General features: G+C 39.2%; 1 protein-coding gene and 1 long non-coding RNA gene across 5 annotated transcripts in view; one reads left to right on the top strand and one right to left on the bottom strand.

Moving 5' to 3' along the window:
* Positions 1 to 15,891, top strand: part of LOC6585339 — a 150,413-nt gene that overhangs the window by 79,726 nt on the left and 54,796 nt on the right. The gene's annotated exons all lie outside the window — the stretch shown is intronic.
* On the bottom strand, positions 3,415 to 4,060 carry LOC116804581. The gene is made up of 2 exons (XR_004364578.2): positions 3,838 to 4,060; positions 3,415 to 3,761 (listed from the first exon to the last, which is right to left on the bottom strand). It is a non-coding gene; the product is annotated as an uncharacterized LOC116804581 (long non-coding RNA).

The raw sequence follows: 15,891 nt of genomic DNA, 5'->3' as shown, positions 1-15,891 counted from the left end.
AATATTTATTAAATTGTTTAAATTATTTTAATTTAATTTTAATTAAAAATAATTGAAAATAATAAAAAAAAATGATCTTTTATAACTCATGATTCAGTTATGAAGAGGAAACTGTCTACAATTCAAAGTTATATAAGAACCCCGTTCCAATCAAACTAGCAATTCTCCTTTACCTATGCATCAGATATACTAAAAGTGCTGTATAAATATTCTATAGTCTATAATATGGGTTCAAAATATTCTCCAACTTTATTTTATTTTTTAATTTTTTTTTATTCTCCATAATATATAAATATTCTATAAATATTCTTTAGTCTACAATATGGGTTCAATATATTCTCCAACTATTCTCCACAATATATAAATATTCCATAGTCTAAAATATAACTTATATATTCACCATAATTCTGTGCTTCTCTGCTACAAATTGTCATCAATCAATGAAATACAGTCTCAAACCTGACTTGATTATGGTATATAGTATATTCATCAATAGGAATTCATATCGTATCTTTATATATTGATAAGTTCGTAGTGTAGTTTGCATATGCTGATGCCATGTCTCAAGTCTCTGTTGTATCCTTGACTAACTTCCATAAGACAAACTCAACAACTTTCTCTCTACTGCCACACAGCTCCCAATTAAGACATTTGCTAAACTTATATGATAATTACGAACTAGTTGCTTAAGTTTGTGCAGCTCTTGGTTCAAGTTGCGTACTCAGTTCGGTTAGATATAGATATATAGATATAGATAGCTAAACTTTGTTCATCTTGAGCTTACACTCAAATAGCTATGAGAGTGGGCCAACTGACAAAAAGAGAGAGAGAAAGAGAGAGAGAGAGCGAGAGAGAGAGAGAGAGAGATATTAGCAAGCTACCTAAACTATTACCCGCTGGCAGATGAACAGAGTGTTATTATCTTTAAGCGATATCTAATGTTCGCATTGTTAGATAAATGCATTCGCATATTTCATGTTGTGCCCCAAAAAGTAGGCAACGCGTGTGACACACATTTTACGCACTTCACTCTGTTTACATTCAACGCGCGCGCGCTGTATGTGAGGGTGTGTGTGTGTGGGTGTGCATAATACCTACACACGAGCACACACACACACACACACACACACGTTAGTAATGCGAAAGAGTTAGCGAAGTGCGCCTCAGTTTGTCACAACTGACTTTAATGAATGAAAGTACCTAACCTGTGGGTGTGTGAGTGTGTGTGTGTGTGTGGGTGTGTATGTGTGTGTGTGTGTGTGTGTGTGTGTGTGTATGCTGACAGCGAACAAATGAATGAGTGTTCACTTGGCAGGCAGCGCCAACTGCAATGCCATCTCTCTCTCTCTCCCTCTCTCTCTCTCCCTTTCACTCTCTGTGCCTGCCTGCTGCTTTCTATCTGCGTCCGTGTGTTATGAATGAAATGTGAGTTCAAGTTCTGCGTTATCTGCTTTTACAAGCAGCCCACAATGTTGCAACGCTGCAGCACACCACCACAACACATTTAAACCCCTCCTCCCCCCCACTGCCCCACGCAGCCAACCAGCTCGAGTTGCCACAAGTAACCACAGTTTGTGGCAGATGCAACAAGTCTTTGGTGTTGTTGCTGTTGCTGTTGTTGTTGTCTGCCTGTTGACATCTTTTGCCCTTGCCATTTGAATCGCACTCAGCCAATTGCCAATTGGCATTCAAATATTCATGAGACTCGCTATTTATTCAAATGCATTCAAACACTCATTCACATCTATTCAATTCATTTATTGAATTGAAATGCTCAAGCTGAGAATTGATTGTCAAACAATTGTTGAATTTTAACAATCCATATGGCAAAGACCTTGAATAGAATGCTTAATCGATGATTTGTTTCCAATCTTTTACTTTCAGTAATTTATATAATAGATTTAGTTAACTACTATAACTTTTTTTCATCAAGTCTAGATCAAATTTAGTTATATATTTACTTTACGATTTACGTCTGATTATTATTATTATCTAGTATTTTGTTTCTCCTTACTGAATAAATTTAGATTCGATTTACTCGCAAATTTTCTAACGTTTTCCAACACTAACATATTTATATGCCTACTACGCGCCAAGAAGCTTTTCCCAGTTTTTTTTTTTTTTTTTTTTTTTTTTTTGACTTATCTATTTGTTGAGACTAAGACTAGAATATAAGATAAAGTCTGTAATGCCTATTGCTCTACCGACACATAAAGAGTTCATACCCGATTTGGCACGCCCCTAATTAACGTCTGTATATACTAGGAATTTCAGCTCCCGAGCTCTACCTCTGAGGAGTAATGGCACAATTGGTATATAGCATACAAAACCAATAGACTCACTGCTGGAACGAATAATTCAATGCAATAAGGTCTATTAAAAGGGAAGCGATTGTATGTGTGCATATGTATGTGTGTGTAGCTGTGCGTGTAACTCAACCTTGCCCATGTTAAAGCTGTCGCCAGCTCTTAATTGTTTGAATATTGAATTACTCCATTTCGATATACAACATATGTCGTTCGTTTTGCCCCAATTAAACTCTTGTCATCCAATTAGTAACTTTATACAGATACATGAATATGTATGTATATGTGCATACATACATGCATATATAGTAAGTAGATATACGCACTTTATATTGAATATGTGTGCATTTAAAATATAAAGTAATTATATTTATTGCACTGAGCTGCACTGCTGTAGATTTTCGTTTATTTTTGATCCTCTTATAAATTTATTAAAATTTTCTTGGTTTTTGCTTTTGGCTGCATTTAATGAACGCTTAAAATTGGATTTATTTGGGGCTTATCCGTTTGACGGGCTGGGGGTTGTCTTGTTTGTTTATGGGGCAATAGCGTTATTGCATTTTACGACCATGACCAGCATTAATTAATGGACCCTAAGGGCGACTTCGAGTGGAAAACTCAACAGCAACGACCGACTGGCAAATACCCTGGGAAATCGGATGGGACTGTGTGTGTATTATGTATACAGTGTCAGATACCCTCTAATTAGAATATAAAATTAACCACAAGAGGCTAAGCTATAAGAGTCAGCTATTGTCATATACCCTGTAATCTCTGCCGAGAGGGAATCAGAGATGGGCACGCAAAGAAAATCTGGTATTGCCAAATACCCCGTAGTAAGATCAGAGAGCTAGTCAGATCTTATGGAGACTAAAATTTGTCGACAGCAAATAATTGTGAATTATTTTGATGTGTATGAAATACCCTGTAATCAGTTAAAAAGTCTATAAATTCACAAAGAGATATCTCTCGACAACTATCCTATCAAGAAGTCTATCAGTCTGATGCGCACTTGAATATACCCTGTAATTGAGTTAGAAATTCTTATGGTCACTGAGCATACGCATTGAGTAACCCAACATGCCCCATTCATTACACACTTAAAGGATATTATAAGAGCCAATCTTATCAAATTATTATCTGCTCAATCAATTGCAGTCTCCACTCTCAATGAATACTGCCTCCCGAGGGGGGGCAGAGCAGTATAACGGCTTTGTCTCTAGCTAAATGCTGCGAACTGCATACAGCAGCTGCTTGTCAAGGCAGTCTCAATGTCATTGCCATTGCCATTGCCATTGCCATTGCCATCGCCATTGTCATTGTCATTGTTATTGAGTTATCTGTTGTATGCAAGTTGCAAATTGTTGCACAAATCCAATTGACCGAGAGCCAAGCAGAGTTCGGATTAGCTTGTGCCACAATGCAGCGCCCGGTGTGGAGATACCTTTGATGTGCCTGCAACATAGTAGCAATTGGGTAAGCCATGCCACACACACACACACACACACACACACAAACACATACAACGAACCTGTTATTAGATTCTTGAGATTCCTTTTTGTTGCGCACAAAGTTGAAGCATGATGAAAGTTTGTGCTGTCATAAGTCTTGGTCAGACTGCTAGCCATGCCACAAAATTGAGTGTGTTGCATGCCACATGCACGTTGCACCACATCGCTGTAGCGCTCTCAATACGAGACTTTGAAGAAACGAAAAATATAAAAAATAAAATAATATTAATCGAGCCAAAAAAAACAGAGCTCACAATCAACATCTATCAAACATGAAGGTTCATTAAACATTTTGACAGTTGTGCTACTTGGAGCTTTGTGTGTCAGTGTTGGAAAGCGTTGAAGCGTTTGTGAAGTGAGCGAATAATCTACAAATATACCACAGAATTGCTATGTCTTCATATAGACATACATATTGATATCTGTGTATGTGTGTGCATCTATGGCTCAATAGCCGTCAAACATGAAATACTTGACAGCTGTGCTACTCTGAGATTGAGTGTTGGAGAACGTTGAAGTGTTAGTAAAGTGAATCGTCATACATACATATATAGACATCATATACATATATAAAATCGTTGAAATGTTTGTTAAGTGAGCAAAAAGTGTGCAGATACAGTAGAGTCCGGTTATAACGACACGGCTTACGCACTCTCTGTACGTTTATTGGGACGTAAATTCTGATCCCTAGACAAACTTATATGGTTATAGTGTCTACCGAGTGCAACGTCGGTACCTTGTACTGTATTATATAAAATACTGTATTATATAAATTACTGTATTATATATATATATACTGTATTATATAAAATTACTATTCTGTTTTGAGAAACATCTGCCAGTGTTAGTAAACGACAAATGTGCAGATAATCATTTGCCTATATATCTAAAATCTATGCCTCTGAGTAATAAAACAAGCTACATCTCATTCATACTGAGACTGCTGAGAGTTATGTAAATTCTATTCTATTCTAATCCAGCTCTTAGGCAATCGAACACCTATTAAAGCGGCTGTATTAATATATCCATATACTATACGCAATTACAGAGTAACAGATACCCAGCTAGGCCCACATACATAATACAAAATCAAAATGGCAGATAAATTTAGAAAGTTTTTAGACTTTGCTTTGGGCCAAGTGGCTGCCGACTCGAGTCGCTGGCACGGTCTAATCTTGCTGTGCTTTGCCGCCTAAGGCTAAGGTCGGGCATACCCCCAATATTTTTGTTGGTTTTTTGTTAATTTTTATACCTAATTGCAGTTTGAATGGTAAAGCGCTGACCCAAGCATAAAGTTGCCAGCGAGACGGTCGCAAAAAGGCTAGAGTTGCCGCTCACACAGGGTTGCGTCGCCAACTGCGACACGCTTTTCAGTTAATTTATGAGCGTCGTCGCCGTCGACGTCACTGCCGCCGCCGGGTGTTGGCCATTTTTAGATGCTACAACAAAATGAGCAACAATGTGATACAACAACCCAATCGACCAAACTATGTATATATATGTACATATATATATGTATGTGTGTTGTATGTGCTCCGTGTTGCAGTGTTGGTAAATTGCCAAGACGCTGACGCTTCACGTTCGTCTAATTTGGCATTGATTGGTTTATGTCCATTGGGATCGCAACTGCAATACATACATACATACATACACATATATATTGTATAAATTTATGGAGCATGTCAGCCAGATGTGGACAGTGTTGGTAAATTGCTGAGATACTCAAGGTCACTGCATGGATGGCTCAATACACACGTTTCATTAGCCATTCACAGATTTATGTCTAATGAGACTCCAACTATATCCATACATATATATACATCGATATATATCAGCTACACATATACATACATCAATTTACACCGATACATGTCCCGCCTCTTCAATGTTAAACGGAAAATCATCAAGGTCAAGACGTTGACTCCACGCGATGTACACGTTTCATTAGCCATTGATAGGTTTATGAATGCATTAATAACGTGGCCAATGCCCCGGTGGCTCGGCTTTAATTGATGGATTATACTTGATTGATTTATGAAGTGTGCGTCCTTAAGAAGTATGTGGAATACGCTTTGCTCTTCCCGTCTCTCTGTTTGTTTTGTTTCTTTTCTTTTTATACCCTGAACCCATTGAAAATGGGAAATCAGGGTATAATGGTTTTGTGAAAAGTATGTAACAGGCAGAAGGAATCATCGCAGACCCCATAAAGTATATATATTCTTGATCAGGACGACGAGCTGAGTCGATATAGCCCTGTCCGTCTGTCCGTCCGTCCGTCCGTCCGTCCGTCCGTCCGTCCGTCCGTCCGTCCGTCCGTCCGTCCGTCCGTCCGTCCGTATGAGCAAAAGAATCTCAGAAGATATAAGAGCTAGAGAGCTGAAATTTGGCATGCATACTCGTGTATACCATAGGCAGTACAAGTTTGCTTTATTTTTTCGATAACTCGTCCGATAACTTTTTTATCGAGAATAATCGAAAAATCGACCTGGTTTTTTCATCCTAATTTGAACACTTTTAGACCTGGAGACTTCAAATTTGGGTTGTATATAAAGTTAATGGATACAAAGATTTTGTAATTTACAGATTTTGGATACCACGCCCCCTTCTCCACCAATTTGTAAAAAACGCATTTCAAGTACTAGAGACTTGTGCTTTGGAATATTTTAACCATATGATTACGCTCTGAAAGTTTCATTAAGATCGTATGTCTACAAAAGAAATTAGTCAACAAATAAATTCTCATAATATTGCCCACATTGCAGCGCAGCCCAAGCGCAGTCGCTGCTAACTGCGCAGTCAGCAGAGCGCGTGCTTATAAGTGCATGTGTATGTATGTGTGCATAAAAGAAGTCCAGACTGATTAGAATATCAGCTTGGAGGGTTTAGGGTATCTCCTAGTCGAGCAGTCTCGACTGGAGCCTTCTTACTTGTTTTTTTTTTTTTTGTGTGTGTGCCGTTAGATTCAATTAAAGCTGCGCGCCGCAACTTGATTGATTTGTTAATGAGTTGCTTTGACTTGCTCGATTGAGTTGTTAAATTTTGTTGTTTTGTTAGCCTCGACATTCGCTCCATTGAGTGGCTAACTATGTATACAGAGTAAGATAACTGCTGTGATTGAGTTTAGCTTGTTGATTAGCACTCGCCGATTGATTGATTGGTGTTGCTGAAGTGATTTAAAAACTGAAAACAACTTCTTTTGAATCCCGGTGGATTTATGGGCTTTTTCTTATTGATTGCTGTCATGCTCAATACCAAGACACGTTTATGATTGATGGATGTGAATAATGTTTTTGCTATAACATGAACTGATTGATTGCTTGACTAAGTAACTTAAAAACAAACAAAGTGCTTCACTCTAATTTGATTGCTGGCTCAACTGATATAGGATCGATTAGTGTGTGATTGACTTCAACTTGATGTATGGCTTATTGATTTACATAGACTGATTGGTTGACTGAGTGACTTACAAGTTAATGGCTTGCTGAAATCTCAGGTGAAAAAATGCTTTATATAACCCTATATGAATTGCCTTATGTGAGCTATGATTGATACGTGATTGATTGGCAACAGAACTCTCCAGAGAGTCCTCTTCTTCGATAGCAATATAATCCTATATGAGCTGCCTTATGTGAGCTATGATTGATACGTGATTGATTGGCAACAGAACTCTCCAGAGAGTTCTCATCTTCGGGAGCAACATAGCCCTATATGGACTGCCTTATGTGAGCTATGATTGATACGTGATTGATTGGCAACAGAACTCTCCAGAGAGTCCTCTTCTTCGGTAGCAATATAATCCTATAAGAGCTGCCTTATGTGAGCTATGATTGATACGTGATTGATTGGCAATAGAACTCTCCAGAGAGTCCTCTTCTTCGGTAGCAATATAATCCTATATGAGCTGCCTTATGTGAGCTATGATTGATACGTGATTGATTGACAACCGAACTCTCCAGAGAGTCCTCTTCTTCGGGAGCAATTCTTGTTTGATGTTGTCTATAAAATTAATTTGGAATGGAAATTTGACTTAACACAAACCAATTTAGACTTTAGTCGAACTTGATTGCAATCAATCAATCAATTGATTGCTTAGCCTGGCCTGTTCGCTTGGGCCTAATGAACTGACCTCTCGCTTATCTCCACTCAGGGCAGTCAATCGACAAAGCTGATTGATTAGTGCCAGCTGCCGACATTTACGCCCTCAATGTATATTAGATTATGCTGCTTAATGAGTTCGCTTCTCGGCTCTGGGCCATAAAAATAAAAGGAATATATATGTCGTATATAGCGCATAGAGTAATTGCCAGTTGAAAGAGTCGCAGACGCGTAATTGATTGTTTGCTTAACGAGTTTAGTTGACTAACTGATTGATTGGCTACTCCACAGGATGGCCAAATGGCCAAATGGCCAAATGGCCAAATGGCAATTCGCATTGAGTCGCACTCATAACGCAGCTCGTTTCGGCCAAATGTTGCAAGATTAACAGCAGCTGCTGTTGCGCCAACTGCTCCCCCCACTGCTGCTGCCACAATCCTCAAAAATCTGCAACAGTTTTCTTCGGCCATCATAAAACGCAAATTGTTATGGCTGCCATTTCAGGCCAAGCACTCAAGCAAGGCCTGGCCGTAAACAGCCACGGCGCCAAGAGAAAGCCATCGATGCCATCAATCTAAAGAAAGCTCGTCTACGGCTAACGGCTAACGGCTAGCTTTCACCACTCCCCTACTCTGCTCCTCCTTCATCTTATATCTTTGTCCAGAGAGTTCACTTTCTGCATCTGTTTTCCTTTTATTTGAATCCTGTTCATAATTTTCTTCTATTTTCATATACATTCATGTCTCTCTCGCCTAAGTTGTTCTCCGTTCTCACCTTCTCTGTCTCCCCTCTCTCTCGCATCTTCTTTTCTCTCTCCATCTCTTATTTTGTTTCTCTTTTTCACTCGCTGTTCTTTTGCTCTCTTTGCTCCTCTACTCATTTACCACCTTCTCACCTGCTCCTCTTCTCTTCTTCGCTTTACTCCTGCTCTCTTCTCTCCTCGTCCTTCTCTCTCCATTCTACGCACGTTTTCTCTTCTATGCTCTTTTCTTCTCTTCTCTCGTCATTTATTACCCTTTCCATCATTTTCTTCTTTCTTCTTCCCTTCTTTACTCTTCATTTCTTTAAATTTCTCTTCACTCAATTTAGCTGCTCTTCCTTTTCTCTTGTGTTCAATCCATTCCTCTCTCCCCTTCTCACGCATTCTCTACCCTCTCTCCTCCTCCTCCTCCTCTCCTTCCCTCCACGCTGCCAAACAATTCCACTTGTGTCGCCTGTCATGTTCCGTCCACCTTTTCGTTTCGACTTGCACTTTGCGTCGCCTCCAGCGGCTATCGCCAGCACTTGGCAGTCCACTCAGTCGAGCGACTCACCTGATATGCTCAGCACCGCCCTCTGGCAAGATGTATAATGCCATTAACAGCTGTCATTTCTTGAAATATTTGACAGCCGGACAGCAGTTGGAGCAAGTGTCGCAAAGCAACAACAACAACAACAACAACAGCAACAGCAACAAGGAGCTCAAACAATAAATGAAGAAAAAAAAACAAAATACATAAACTGAGAATCAGGCAAGAGGCCGGCGCCACACTCATAATAATAATAATATTTTTATTATTATTTTTATTATTACATTTATTGAGACAGTATTTTAGTTTCGTGGCAATTGGACTGCGCCCATTCGCATTATTTATGTGCGTGGGCTCGTCCGTCCGTCTCTCTCTCTCTCTCTCTCTCTCTCTCTCTCTCTCTCTCTCTCTCTCTCTCTCTCTCTCTCTCTCTCTCTCTCTGTGTGTGTGTGTCTGTACGTGTGACCCCAATTGCCCCTTTGACCATGTTTCCGTTCACGAAAACAGAATAATCTACGCACAAATAACCTTTAGCAAAATTCAGTTTACGCTTCGAGCTGCCTTGGGAATGAGTCAATATGCAACAACAAATTTGAGTTATTAAAGATATATTATAAATCTTTGGTTCAGATCTCTTACCGCTCAAGACTGATGCAACGTACTATAACGATATTTGAACAGCTGTTCAAGCTACAAGATATCATGTTTGAAGAGCTTTGCCGTTTAATCAACTACCCCATATGAATATTTCTCTAGGGTATGCTTAGCAGGCTTTCGGAGAACTTGAAACGTTGCCAACACTCACTAATTGGAAGCAACCTATCAGCCGCTTTGGCACCACAAACGGCCAACCAGGTGGGGTCGTGGCTAGCCGGGGCACCAGACCGGGCGAAGACATAGCGTTTAGCTTTAGCTCAATTAACAGCATTTACAAATAGAATGGCTGAGCTGACCGTACACAGATTCATTAAAGCACGAACGAAAAAAACACACTCACACACACGCACAGTCAAGGCACACCCACACGCACACACACACACACACACACGAAGGCAATGCAAACAAATAAATAAAAAAGAGAAAAGAAAAGAAAAGCAGCTTCAACAAACCTAACGAACAGAGTGAGGAGAGAGAAAGGGGGGGAGGTTCGCGGGGAGAGAGAAAAAGAGTCAGTCATTGCGTGTGTATGTGTGTGTGCGTGTATGTGTGTATGCTTATATATTTTAGTAATTTGGCTTAGACATGCAGAGAGTCCAGCAGCAGGCGACGACAATAGAAAATCACCTGATCCATTAGACGGCGAAGCGTATAAAACTTAAATGACATGAGCGACGACTCTGTGTATATATGTGTGTGTATGTGTGTGTGTGTGTGTGTGTGTGTGTGTATTAGCCCTGTTGGTGTTGAAGTTTGAAGTTATTGCTCTCATTTCGGCTAGCCTGTTGTTGTTGTTGGTCGTCTGCCTCGCTTACTTTTTGCTTTGCCTTCTTCTCTTGCGCCTTCATCGTTCACTTTTTCTGTTGTTATTTGGCAAACGTTAAGAATTTAATTAAGTTCCAAGTTGTGAGCCATACATTCATATCAGTTTGTATTACAGATATACTGTATGCCTCATATATATGAAAGCGTGTACGTATGTATAGAGGATTAGCTTTAGCAGCTGGCTTTAACTAGCGGCGTTTGGCTTATTGAATCAATTTATGTTGCTGTAATTAAATGCCTATAAATTAATATATAATCTATATATTGAATATATAAATATAGATCATAGATCATAGATCATATATCTTATATCATATATCATATATCATATATCATATATCATATATCATATATCATATATCATATATCATATATCATATATCATATATCATATATCATATCATATATCATATATCATATATCATATATCATATATCATATATCATATATCATATATCATATATCATATATCATATATCATATATCATATATCATATATCATATATCATATATCATATATCATATATCATATATCATATATCATATATCATATATCATATATCATATATCATATATCATATATCATATATCATATATCATATATCATATATCATATATCATATATCATATATCATATATCATATATCATATATCATATATCATATATCATATATCATATATCATATATCATATATCATATATCATATATCATATATCATATATCATATATCATATATCATATATCATATATCATATATCATATATCATATATCATATATCATATATCATATATCATATATCATATATCATATATCATATATCATATATCATATATCATATATCATATATCATATATCATATATCATATATCATATATCATATATCATATATCATATATCATATATCATATATCATATATCATATATCATATATCATATATCATATATCATATATCATATATCATATATCATATATCATATATCATATATCATATATCATATATCATATATCATATATCATATATCATATATCATATATCATATATCATATATCATATATCATATATCATATATCATATATCATATATCATATATCATATATCATATATCATATATCATATATCATATATCATATATCATATATCATATATCATATATCATATATCATATATCACATATCATATATCATATATCACACATCCTTGGTCAGCTCAAGTGCCCCATACAAAATTCTTAGGACGCAGATCTAATTGGACTCCAACTGGAATACATGCGACATTTCGTGACTTGTCCAACATTTTGATATGCAGTGCCACAAAATTTCAACAAATCCGTAGCCTCAATCACAACTTACCGACCTCCGCCCCCCGCTCAGCTTTCTAGCTCAGCAAGCAGACAAAAATCTCTGCCACAGCTAGTGAGTTAAGCAAAAAAATATAGGAGAAGAAGAAGAGATGGCAGGCAAATAGAAAAAAAAAAATAACAAGTGGCAAACCAAGGACCGTAACATGTTGATGCTTTGCTAATTGGAGCAGCCAAAAGACAGGAAGACTGGGACAGGAATAACGAAGTGGAAGAGGGCGGGTGGGAGTGGCAATAGGAACTTGCATGACGTGGCAGCGGCAGATGAAAATAATTACAAAACAGTTTACTCAATAAAATTCCGAATGATTTAACTACAACAACGACGCGACAAGGCGAGGACAAGGCCTGCAGGATGGCAGCTGCAGGAGCATGACCACAGACAGGCAGACAGACAAGCAGACGGACGGACGGACAGACGGACGGACGAGTGGACAGTGGGACGCTTCAAAGGCAAAGCCGAGCGAGGCGAAAGTTTTACTAGAATAATGAAGCTGGAGCCAGCGCCAGAGCAGCAGCAGGAGGAGGAGGAGAACGAAGAGGAGGAGGAGGGGTCAGGAGGGGGCAGGAGACGGAGAGCTGTTCGCATAGCTGACATTGATTGAGCGAGGACGAGGACGAAGTTGAACGCAAGGATGTGAGTGAATGAGCAAAGATTGTCAGGCATTCGATGTCGTAGACAACGCCCGGCTAACACCCCAGCCATAACCCAATGATTTCCTGTTTGCTGACTTGGCTCTCACTCTCCCGCTCTCCCTCCCTCTCTCCCCCTCCCTCTATCTGTGCTGTGGCAGCTGACTCACCTTTCTGAAATGCAAAGCTTCTAAGCATCCAGAGCCCAAGCAGCACACGGGGTACGTTGACCGGCGATGACAGTGCTGCTAATACTATGTGCACGCAAATCGACAATGACAGCTCACACACACACACACACACACACACTCAGATCTAGCTGAATAACTTATAAAGATACCCTGTGAAAGTCAGCTTGAGTTTAATGAATGCTAGCTCAAATTCATCTCGTTTCATTTTCTTATTACTTAGCTTAACTCTTTGCCAAAGCCCTTTGGGAATTATAAATTCTGCTTCGTCATGCCCAATACATATCCATATGTATAATAGATATGCCTTATATGTATACCTAATTTTTATGCCATATCATGCAAATTTTTACTTAGTTTTGAGTCTAGTTTTAGTTTTCTGCTTGCATCTTTTGGGAATTGAAACAAAACAAATTCGTATTTTATTTCTTATTAGAGGCAAAGCGAATATAATTTGCATAATGGCTTTGGGGTGTGACATGCACTAGATACCCTATGAATTATTAAAGCTTCAAGCAGAACTGTAGCTACTGCTCTTCTATAGTTACAGGGTATTTGAAATGCAGCAATCAAGCCTGAGCCGGCACCAAAAACAATAATAAAACTTTGTGTTTTTTTTCTTGGTACCAAAAAAGTTTTTCGCTTTTCGGTTCAGCACGCAAACACAAGATTTTCACACTGTGTATGCGTGTGTGTGTGTGTGTTTGTGTGAGTTTTCTATATTTAAGACAGAAATAAGCTAAAGAAGCAGGAGAAGAAACCATTTGAAAACTGAATTAACTTTTGTTGCACTTCGGTTGCTGATTTTTTCACGCCCCTTGTGCCCGCCCAGCAGCTCAGTTTCACACATGGCTCACACTCCGAGCCCAACTTTTTATGTAAATAACAGCAACAAAGGCGTAGAAATGCCCAGAGATTTATCCCCCTCTCTCTCCCCCCTCTCTCCCTCTCTCTCTCTCTCCCTCTCTCTCTCTCTCCCTCTCTCTCTCTCTGGCTCTATGTGCCCCTTGGCAATTAGAGCATATCTCTGTAGATTTCGTTAAATGTTTGCAAATCTTTTGACTAGAAATTGGATATTAACGCAAAAGTAATACGGCTACTCCAGGTAGAAGTGCTCGACGACGAGAGAATACCACGCTGTTGAACGTAGTACCACGCAAATATCTCTTGTTTCAATGGTTTCTTTTTGTATAAAAAAATATTTCCTATACGAATTTCATGTGAATCCATTCTCTTTGCTCTCTCTGTCTCTCTCTCTCTCTCTCTCTCTCTCTCTCTCTCTCTCTCTATGTGTAACCATCTCTATATCTCTATTTATCTGTATGCCTTTCTCTTTTTTCTGTCCCTCTCTGTCTCTTTTTCTCTTCCTCTCTCAATCTCCGTCTCAATTTATCCAATTTATATCCCTCTCTCTCTCTCTCTTTCTCTCTCTCTCTCTATCGCTATCTCTATCTCTCTCTCTCTCTTCCTCTATCTATCTAAATCTCTTACTCCGCAGTTATCTCTCTCTCCCCCTCTGTCTGTCTCAATCGCTTTCCCTCTCGCTGTCCCATTATCTCTCTCTCTCTCTTTCTCTCTCTATTCCCTCTTTTCGTATTTCTCCATCTCTACATCATTCTCTTTCTTTCTATCTCCATCTCTCTCTCTCTCTTTATCCTTATATATCTCCCTCTCTCTCTCATTCGCTTCACACACTCCATTTGCCACATTCAACAAGTGGCGCACGAACTGTTGCATGTTTATAAATCAAATTCGCTACGCTCCACACGACTCGATTCGACTCGACTTCACTGCCTGCCAAATGGGCATAAAAATATATAAATAAAAATTAATCACAGCTCAAAATAAAAAACAAAAATCAAATAAAATAAAATAACGAGGCACCGACTTCTCTGTATGCCCGCTCATATTCGGCAGTGGAGTATATTCGAGTTCAGGGTAGTGCCTAAAATTGGGTATATATATAATCGACATTAGAGAGATGACTCTATACCCTGTGACCCATCCCATCTCAGCTAGAGCTGAAATCAACAAGTTAATCTCCTCCAGAGATTAAAATCGACGAATGAGAAAAGTTCTAGCAAATCAATAAACTAACATTTTGATCGTAAATTCAACTATCTCAGAGTTATGAACATGTATTCAACAGTCAGTTACGGCCGTTCACTTTCAGTCTTTCCTTTGTTTTTCTCGTTGCCAGCCACATGTGGGCTGGGAGGGGCTTGAAGGTCGGAAGGGGCAGAGATCTGTTGTTGTTGTTGTTGTTTTTTTCTGGTCTAAAAGCCGACGCAACATTTTTACGCACGTTAATTCCATTAAGAGTCGCATTATGCCGCGGGGCGTTTACGTGCCGTGTGGGCGTGGCCAATGGAATTTATGTTGCATACTTTTTGGCGAGACGCAAAAACATGTCGTTAAGACATGTGCGCAATTCAGTCTATCTCTCTATCTCTCTCACTCTCTGTATGTGTGTGTGTGCGTGTGTGTGTTTTATGATTTTGCAGTGCGTCGCGCTTATCAATGCGTCTGCTCTGTGAGCCATGGCCCAGGCCCGCCCACCTAACGACCCCCTTCGTGGCCCATTTACAAATTAATTAAAAAGTGAAGTGAAGTGACCCAAATGCCGTCACAGACATTGGCCGACGGCGCCTGGAACAATGACGCCGTTTCGGCTCGGCTCCGCTGCCCCACTTGACCCCAAAAGCAGCATGTGAAAATACGCACGTGCCACGCCCATGCGACACAAGACGCCTCCACGACGTGGACTTGTGTGTGTGTGCTCAAGTGCAGAGAGTCGGTTGACTTAGCCATGCACGCTGTATGACTGTGTGTGTGTGCGTGTGTGTGTGTGTGTGTGTTATGTGTATATGCAATTTGTATAATTATATGCGCCGAGTTTAATCAAGAAATGCGTCAGCCAAGCTGGCCAAGGCTCAACTCCAGGCTCAAGCAGCAGCTGAGATCCTTTTGCTCCAATCAGAATCTGACAGGCAGCTAATTACCAGCGCTGTCAGCCACGTTTAGCT

The sequence above is a fragment of the Drosophila mojavensis genome, unplaced genomic scaffold, assembly GCF_018153725.1.
Source record: "Drosophila mojavensis isolate 15081-1352.22 unplaced genomic scaffold, ASM1815372v1 contig_136, whole genome shotgun sequence".
NCBI classification, from domain to species: Eukaryota; Metazoa; Arthropoda; class Insecta; order Diptera; family Drosophilidae; genus Drosophila; species Drosophila mojavensis.
This window is presented reverse-complemented; position numbering and strand designations above follow the sequence as displayed.